At 38.8% G+C, this 8,350-nt stretch overlaps 1 long non-coding RNA gene across 2 annotated transcripts; it reads right to left on the reverse strand.

Annotated features, from left to right (window-relative positions):
* Positions 1–406: 406 nt before the first annotated feature.
* LOC118471063 (uncharacterized) lies at positions 407–8,043 on the reverse strand. Of its 2 annotated transcripts, none has more exons than XR_008603010.1 (3): positions 7,748–8,043; positions 5,771–5,899; positions 407–791 (listed from the first exon to the last, which is right to left on the reverse strand). It is a non-coding gene; the product is annotated as an uncharacterized LOC118471063 (long non-coding RNA). The 2 variants fall into 2 exon arrangements; XR_004848279.2 differs by lacking the exon at positions 407–791 and adding an exon at positions 3,974–4,077.
* Positions 8,044–8,350: the final 307 nt, after the last annotated feature.

Genomic DNA, 8,350 nt, shown 5'->3' on the forward strand with positions numbered 1-8,350 from the left:
ACTTTGGGTTGGATATGGAGAGGCTACGCAAAGGCACTCTGAAGATAAAATGAAAATTAGTTGCCCACTTAGCCAGCTGTACAACTCGACTGAAATCGCAAATCAAGTGCACGTATTGAGGTTTTGACAGTTATTGTGGGGTCTACACACACAGGACAGGCAATTCTGTTCTGCCTGAGCCTGGGTTTTTCTAAACCCGGTGCTTTTCTGTCATCCGAGAACACGATGGAGTGACGGGAATTTGACATCAGCTGTCAGGGGGCTTCAGCTTTACCCTTCTACTATTTATACAGAGGTGCTCTGTTTATATCAGGTTGTGCCATGTGCTCTCTGGAGCTTGTTCTGGTTCAAAAAAAAGAAAAGATTAACCAGCCTGTTCTTCAAAAATGTGAATTTCAGCTTTATTTTTTGCAGTGTTTTAATTTTGTTGGTTTCATCTGGGCATTAATTTTGGAATTTCATTTCATGTTCATAATGCAACGCTATCTAAAATCTTTAGATTCTTTCCATCAATCATTCAGTACTTCTAGTAATCCAAGTGTAGAAGCGGGAAATTAAGAAATGCTTGCAGACGCAGATGCTCCTCCCTGCTTTCTGCAACACATGGCTGCGAAGTTTGCCAAAGTTTGCTGTAGCTGGCTTGAATACTTTATATTCCTTGCTCTGTTATCTGTATGTGGGCGTGGAACAGCTGTGATGAGACGAGCCTGGGCCCCAAGTGACAGAGTCTGCAGAATGTGTGCACAGTTTTCACCCACGCCCCCTCATGGCTCTCCATTCCCTGCACAAAGCTGAAGAAAAAAAAAACAAATGAAAAAACTGTCCATTAGTACAAGTTACTTTTTCTACCATGGAGCCTTTGAAAGTTTTTCTTAAAGAAGCACTTTGCAAGGTTCCTGTGCGCAATGACATGCCAAATTTTCGTCGATTTCGACTCGTCCCGTCCAAAGTGTGGAGGTTTTCCTCACATACTCGCTTTAAATTCTGGCGTTGGGTATGAGGAAGAGCTGGAAATGTTCACCGACTGCATGAAGCGACAAATCAAAGCCTGAGAGGAAGAGAGTTAGAGGCAAGAAGACTCCTTAATGACAGCAAGTGTCAACTCAAGTCTTTTTGGCATAGAAATAATATTTTTCTACTACTCAGACGTATTTAAAAAGTGTCAATTTGACATGGAAATATTGTTAGAATTAAATACCCATGCATGTTTTTTTTTTAAATGAATTCCTGCCTCTTCGTCTTTTTTACCAATGTTTTGCAGACGTGGAAAATCCTCTTCATGATATAGATGAGTCAGGTGAGGACAGTATTAAGAAAAATGCTCCTTATTTTAGTTCTGTTAAAGACCAATGCTAGCTCTCTGGTTCTAGAAATGACAATACTGGCTAGTCCATCCATTGGTCAACCATCATAGCTGAACCGTATAGATTCCAGTGAAATTTAGTACTTGGTCACCTGAAGACATTTCCTGCTGACTTTGTTCATCCACTAACCTTTCCTTTTATGCCGGATTTTGGTGGTGTGGAGCAAAATATCTTGCTACAACTATCAAGGGGACTTCATTTATACTGTCTGTGTAGATTCTCAGTCATCCAGGTCATGGAAATCCTATAGGAGCTTCAGTAGAAATCAGTTGGACTTCTCTTTTATTAATAACTTTGGCAATAACTTTAGAACTGGTGCCATAGTCAGGTCAGAATTTCAGTTGACCAGAAACATGCTAAGCGAAGACGTCAAACATAGAACATATGACCTTCTGAACATCAATATGCTAGTATTGCATCATTGCAAGCAGTTGCATAGCATGCAGGCATCCTCATTCAGGCTCGAAGCTGTTTTAATTTCATGATGTTTTACTTGACTTAAAGGGGTCAAACTGTGCAAAATGTAGTTTTTTTTTAATTGTTTTATTTGTCTTCAGTGAGTCTAGAGACCAAAAACATATTAGAACCAACCACTCTCCTCGTTTGTTTTCTTTCAACACAGATGACAAAGTGCGTCTCTGAACAAGTCAGTGAGGTTTGCAGCCGGTTGTGATGTCGTAAGAAGGTAAACCAAGCCTCAGTTACTTCCTGGCTGCATTCCAAACTTCTACTTCTTTTTACGCTCAGTACGTACCACAGCTGCCCTCATAAAATACGTACTGTTTCATGCAGCATGCCTACAATTGAGACTTGTCATAATATTGTGCCCTTAAGCTTTAACCAACACAATCTGTAGTGCAAAACAAGTCTATTTGTACACCAAAAAATATGACAGAACTGTGCAGAGGAATATGGGTCAAAACGACTAGAAAATCTTGCTGGTCTCGTGTACTGCAATATCCAACCTATGTACTTGAATATACAGTAAATGTGTATGACGCAGACCATTTGGAAGAGAGTTAAAACAAAGAACAGGGTATAGTTAATAATCTCAGCAGTATTTTGAGCTCACACTTAACATACACATTCTAAGGACATGAGAGACTTGCATTACTTTATAAAAAAGCTGTATGATATGGGACCTTTAAGTTCTGGTGAAACCTAGGAGTCGTATTTTCCGTCATGGCTCATTTTGTAAGTAGGTGAACAACTGACGTGGATCCCCTCCACGGAGGAGGAAATAGGACATTCCTTCTGCAGGCTCCAGCCACGGAGGAAATGGAACATAATACTTGAGAAACAGCAAGAGGAGGTCATCACAGCCCAGACTTCCATTGGTCCAGGCAACGTTGAAGGAGTGAGGATGGAGCACAGAAATAGCTTTTTGTCTCCACACTGTAACGAACAATCAGAGTCACTGCTGGACACTGATTCTTTCCTTCCTCAGAGGAAAAATAGTCTACCTGTGCACTTCAAAGTGACTAAATGAACTGTATGAACCCACAGTAAACTTAGATGGTATTCAGATTCTCCTTGTACACTCTAAACGGTGTTCATTTATTTATTGCCTGGTTGGAAGATACAAAAACCTAATTTGCTGATTTATATAAACCATTTAAGCTGCAAGCGTTACTGGCGATGGGTTCGGATGACATAACAATGTTGGTAATGGGATCAACTTAATACAGTTTGTAATTTTAACACCAATTTCTGCATTAGTTGATTTAAAACATAATTTAATTTGAGGTTACTTCATGAAATCGGCTTGATGATTCTATTTTTTAAGAATTGCCTGGACAATTTCACAGTTCAGACTGAAAGAAAATGAAAATACATTTGATTGTAGAGGAAAAGCCAGTTCCCTTAACCCACTGTGGTTTGTTGGTTGAACATAATTTCATTAGAAGTGGTCATAACTCAAAAATAACTGAGGCAAGCTGTTAATTAATTTTAATGAGCCCAAACATTATTTTTCAGAGAGCGACTTTAGATCAACATCTAATGCAGAGAGCTATCTTGATTTTAAAAGAAGCCTTCTGAAAATTTAAAGATGCGACTGTTTAATCTTATCAGCAGAGCAATCTGATGTAATGAACTTATTCAAACTACGAGCCATAAAGTGAACATTATCATTATTTCAGATCACACTGACTTCAAAGTGAAAAAAATCACAATTATGACTCTTTGCTGAAGTAAATTGTGTCTTTTGTTTTTTTTTCTACAGACTTCCCGTGTTGCATCCATTTCGTCAGATTAGCAATGCAAACTGGTGTGATGAAGTTCCGCTGATATGCTCCCGCAATACTAATACGCTTATTAGTCCAGAATCTATTCACATGCTTGATATATCACGCATAATTTCTATACTTCTCTGTATTAAAGGTTAATATGTTTTGATCAAAGCTCTGGGAGATTCTGGCGTCAGAGACTGTTGACTGCAGGAAACCACAAGTGTGAAGCTCTGGCATGAGGCCAACCTGGAATTAAACTTTACGGCCCACAAGCTAGGTGTTTAACTGTTTGAGGTACAATTTTCCCAAGGAAAAAAAAACCGCATCGCATTTCTTGTGCAATTTAATGATGGACGAAAACACAAACAGTAGGCAGCGTTAGTATAGCATCTCAGTGTTTAATACGGCTGGAATTGTGTCGATGTAACGCCATCTTTTCAAAATAACTGTTGGAAGGTTATCCAAATATCCTGAACCAGCTCCTGTATGTAAAAAAAAAAAAAGCATAACCTATGTGAGTTTGGATGCCGTCTCAGATCTGTGTCCCAGTTTTGCAGCTAAGGTTTGACGCCTTCGGAGTCAATTTACTACATCTAAGCATTCATGACACTTTTAAAGACTCATTTTGCACATTGTCATGAAGTAAAATGGTAAACATTTTCACAGTGTAATCATAGCAGGTGCTTTCACTTACAATAAATTCAAATTTGATCACTTTTAGGTGAGCAAAACACACTTGTTTGGTCATCAGTCAGGGTAGAAAAGGCTTTGAGTTGAAGAGTGTAGTAAATATGCCATCAAGCATTGCTTGTATCACTTTTTTTAAGTTCAATTGTTTCTAAAATCAACTGTGCAATAAACCAATAATCTAGGACATTAGTTCTATTCTCACATTGAATCTTTTTGTACTTTTGTAATACCCAGTTTTAATTGTAAATACCAATTTTTGCCCCCTTTTTTGTAAATACAGGGGTCATTCAGAATTGGGGGACATTTGTGCTTCGGCATTTTTGAAAAATCAACCTTCTCTTTTGCAATTTTCTGTTACATATCCATCAAAAATAGGTAATAAACTATCAAAGGCTTGATTGGCTCAGCTTGTGCATCAATGGTACCATTTTAATTCCATGTTTTATTTGTTGTTTGCTAACCCTACTCTGATCACAGCCACAGGGTTGCTAATCCATGCTAATGTTAGCTTTTCTCAGCAGTAGAAGCTAGATATTTAGCTAACTGTTACTGCTGACCAAGAGGACAAACTTACTGTTGGAAAAAAGTAAAGAAAACATTCTTTTCTCCATTTTTTTTTAATATAACAACTCCATGTTTCGATATTTTGTATATGGATTATTTGAAATTTGATGGGTGGGACGTAAAATGTCCCCCAATTCTGAAATGACCCACTATGCCTACCATGATTTGTTAAATCTATCTATCTATCTATCTATCTATCTATCTATCTTATGAGCCAAAACATAGAACTCTGTGCATTTTCAACCACTTTCTCCAATCTCTCCATCCTCATTCTTCTGTGTTTTTTCCTCCCAGTGTGTTATCTAATGAAGCACAAATGAGATAAAAGTCCTCCATCAAAAACTGAACAGGCTCTGTATAGTTTCACTGTCAGAATATGTTCCTGAAAACCATAAAAAAATAAATAAAAACACTTGCGCTCAGACAGGCGACATGCTGAAACCAAAGTGCTGGATAAACTGCCGGCTTCACATCAATATTCTCAGTGGGTTCCCTCCTTCAAAACACCATATTCTTGAAAATGACATAAACAAATTGTGATTGACCATGTCGGGGGGTGTCAGTTTAGACAGCCAATCAAAACAACTCGACATGAAGCCTAAACCACCGGCTGAATTTTCTCACACACAGTGGCAACGCTCCAACAGACATTTAAACAGCACGTCTGCCACTGTGTCCCCCTCTCTGTTAGACTGGCATGGTAAAAGGACCTTGTAATATCATTTCTTTTTTTTTTCTCGAGTTGGACGCTGAGCTCCCGGTGCACTACGGATGGGTGCCTTCCATCCCGGAGCGAGCGACCAGGAGCCCGCGGTCTTTTTATATCAATATTGCTGCAAAGCCACAGAAAATTGCTGAAAATGAAAAATGAAATAGGTGGGTTTTGAATGTGTGTGGGGAGCGTTTAAAGAGCGGCCTCACGGGAGCAGAGGAGGTGTGGAGAATCAAGCCTCCAGGAAGCACCGGGCCGTGAGACTTCCTCCGTCTGTCTGCTCGCCGGCACATTCTCCTCCTCAATGCCTCGGTGCTTCCAAATGAAGTAACAAGAATCTGGAAGTAGAAGAAGAAAAAGCAGCCTGACTCTCCTGTTGAGCCTGGACATGATTATTCATTGGACATGAATATTAGTTACAGAGAATCTGTTTAAATAGAAGCCTTAATGAGTGCACTGAGCTGGTAGCCAAACACTGAATGTTCCCACAATGTCGCCTACAAGTTCTCTTAATATTTAAAGGGTTTGGAAGCAGAGTGGTCTGACCCACTTTCTGTAGTTTTAGAGAAAAATGGGTTTAAAGTTTTGTGTTTTCAAGAATAGTCTAACATTGTCACGCTCCACTGTAACGCTATGTTTGGGTTGTGGGTTAGACCACTTTGCCGCTAAAATCTAGACTATAAAATATTATAGAAATTATGTAAAACTCGGTTTGGATGTTCCACGGGTTAGACCATTCTGCTTCTAATCCCTTAATTTAGGAATGGACGTTTCTTTGCTTTAAAATCCATGAAATGTTGATCATTGCCGTGTTGTCGGTCAAAGTGTTTAAAGGGATTAACCTCCATTTACTGAACATCACACACATGCTGTAGCTTAAAGTTTGCATTTTCTCCAGAAGTGATAGATGGCGGCTGCTCTGAATTCAGATTTAAGACAATTTGTGGAATGCAAGTTTTCTTAAATTATATATTTGAATAAGCAAAAGAGGTATTATCTCATTAAAAATGCAAACATTTTGCATAAATTTCAGAACAAAACTCTGAACACTGGATAAAATCAGGTTCAACATTCCTGTTTCTTGCTTTTTACGAAGGGGGTTTTGAATATTTTATTTCATCACCTTATCAAAGACAAAATGCAGCCAGAAAACGTCTATTTTTCAGTGTGTTTTTAGGAATAAAATGTTCTTGTGTTTGTGTTCAGTTTGGATATTTTGCGGGTTAGACCACTCTGGTTCTAACCATCTCAGTTAGGAATGGACGTCGCTTTAAAATCCATGAATTGTCGATCAACAAAGTTTGGATTTTCCTCAGCAGTGATGGACGACCGCTGCTCTGAATTCAGATTACACACATTAAGACAACTTGTGTATTGCAAGTTTTCTTAAATTGTATATTTCAATATGCAAAAGAGGTACTATCTTGGTAAAAAAAAAAAAAAAAAGATAAAGATTTGCAGAAATTTCAGAACAAAACTCTGAACATTGGCTAAAATCAGGTTCAACATTCCTGTTCCTTGCTATTTACAAAGAGAATATTTTATTTCATTGCCTTATCAATGACAAATTACAGCCAGAAAATGTCCATTTTTCTGCGTGTTTTTACGGATAAAATGTTCTGTAACTCAGGCTACTTTTCCACTAAAATTTCGAACATAAAATACTGCAGAAACGATATAAATCTCAGTTTGGATTTTCTGTGGGTTAGACCACTATGCTTCTAAACCCCTCATTTCATAAAAAACATTTTAACCTAATGTTCAAATAATGTTTTAGTGATATTTCTCATTTCAAACAGTGTTCCTTTCAGGATCAAAGGCAAAGTTTTATGAGAAACATTGAGAGGATGTTGAAGAAAATCTTCCTTTAATGCGATATGCTGTATTTACTAAGGTGGAACCTTTTGCCTGTTGTTGAGGGAACATATAGAATCTTCTTCCATAAAACATCCCCAAAACATTGCATGATAACAGAAGGAGAGTCTCAATACATTATAAACTTGATATTTCTTTTCTTTACTCATTTATGTTTTTTTATAATATATAATATCAACTGATCCAAATAAATGAGCCAGAAAATATTAGATTTCACTGAATGAAATGTTAAAATGTTGCACACGTGTCCCAGCTGTTTTTATGTTTTTCTTGCATCTGCATCCCAGTTTAGAAAAAGAATGCATTTGAACCTTGTTTCTAAAGTTTTACCGTCCCGTTATTCCAGCCGGTTGATCATGCTGAAGTTCTTCTCGGCGGCTGATGAGCAGATTCTGCCTGAAGACGAATCTCTGGGCTCCGTGACAAACCTGACAATCATTCAGAACACCTCACCCCCCGCCGGCTCACTGTCCAATTACCTGCTAATATCCACGGTGTGTTTATGTTTGTGTCTGAAAGTCGCTCTGTCGGTGTGTGTGATGGATGAAGCTGCCGGAACGACACACGTGTGCGTTTGCTCTCAGTATGTGCGCCATGTGTGTCTGCCGCTCGGTGTGTAGCTGCATCTGTGATGGATCAAGTAATCCCTGGAATGACATTCCTGTGGGCCAGTCCGCCCACTTGTGTGTGTTTGTGTGAATGTATCGGGTTATATGTGTGTGTTTGTGTGTGCATGATGGATCAACCTTTCTCCACACAGGCAGGATGACAGAGAGGAGCTGAGGATGGTGAAAATGGGAGAATGTTCTGGTGCTGTGACCAGAGTTCAGATGGTTTTCTGGCTCCTGGAATAGGAGGGAAAGCCCTTAAGAGGACAACATATAGATTAATAACCAGACTTCACACAACCGGGG

The sequence above is a fragment of the Amphiprion ocellaris genome, chromosome 10 (assembly GCF_022539595.1).
Source record: "Amphiprion ocellaris isolate individual 3 ecotype Okinawa chromosome 10, ASM2253959v1, whole genome shotgun sequence".
NCBI lineage: Eukaryota > Metazoa > Chordata > Actinopteri > Pomacentridae > Amphiprion > Amphiprion ocellaris.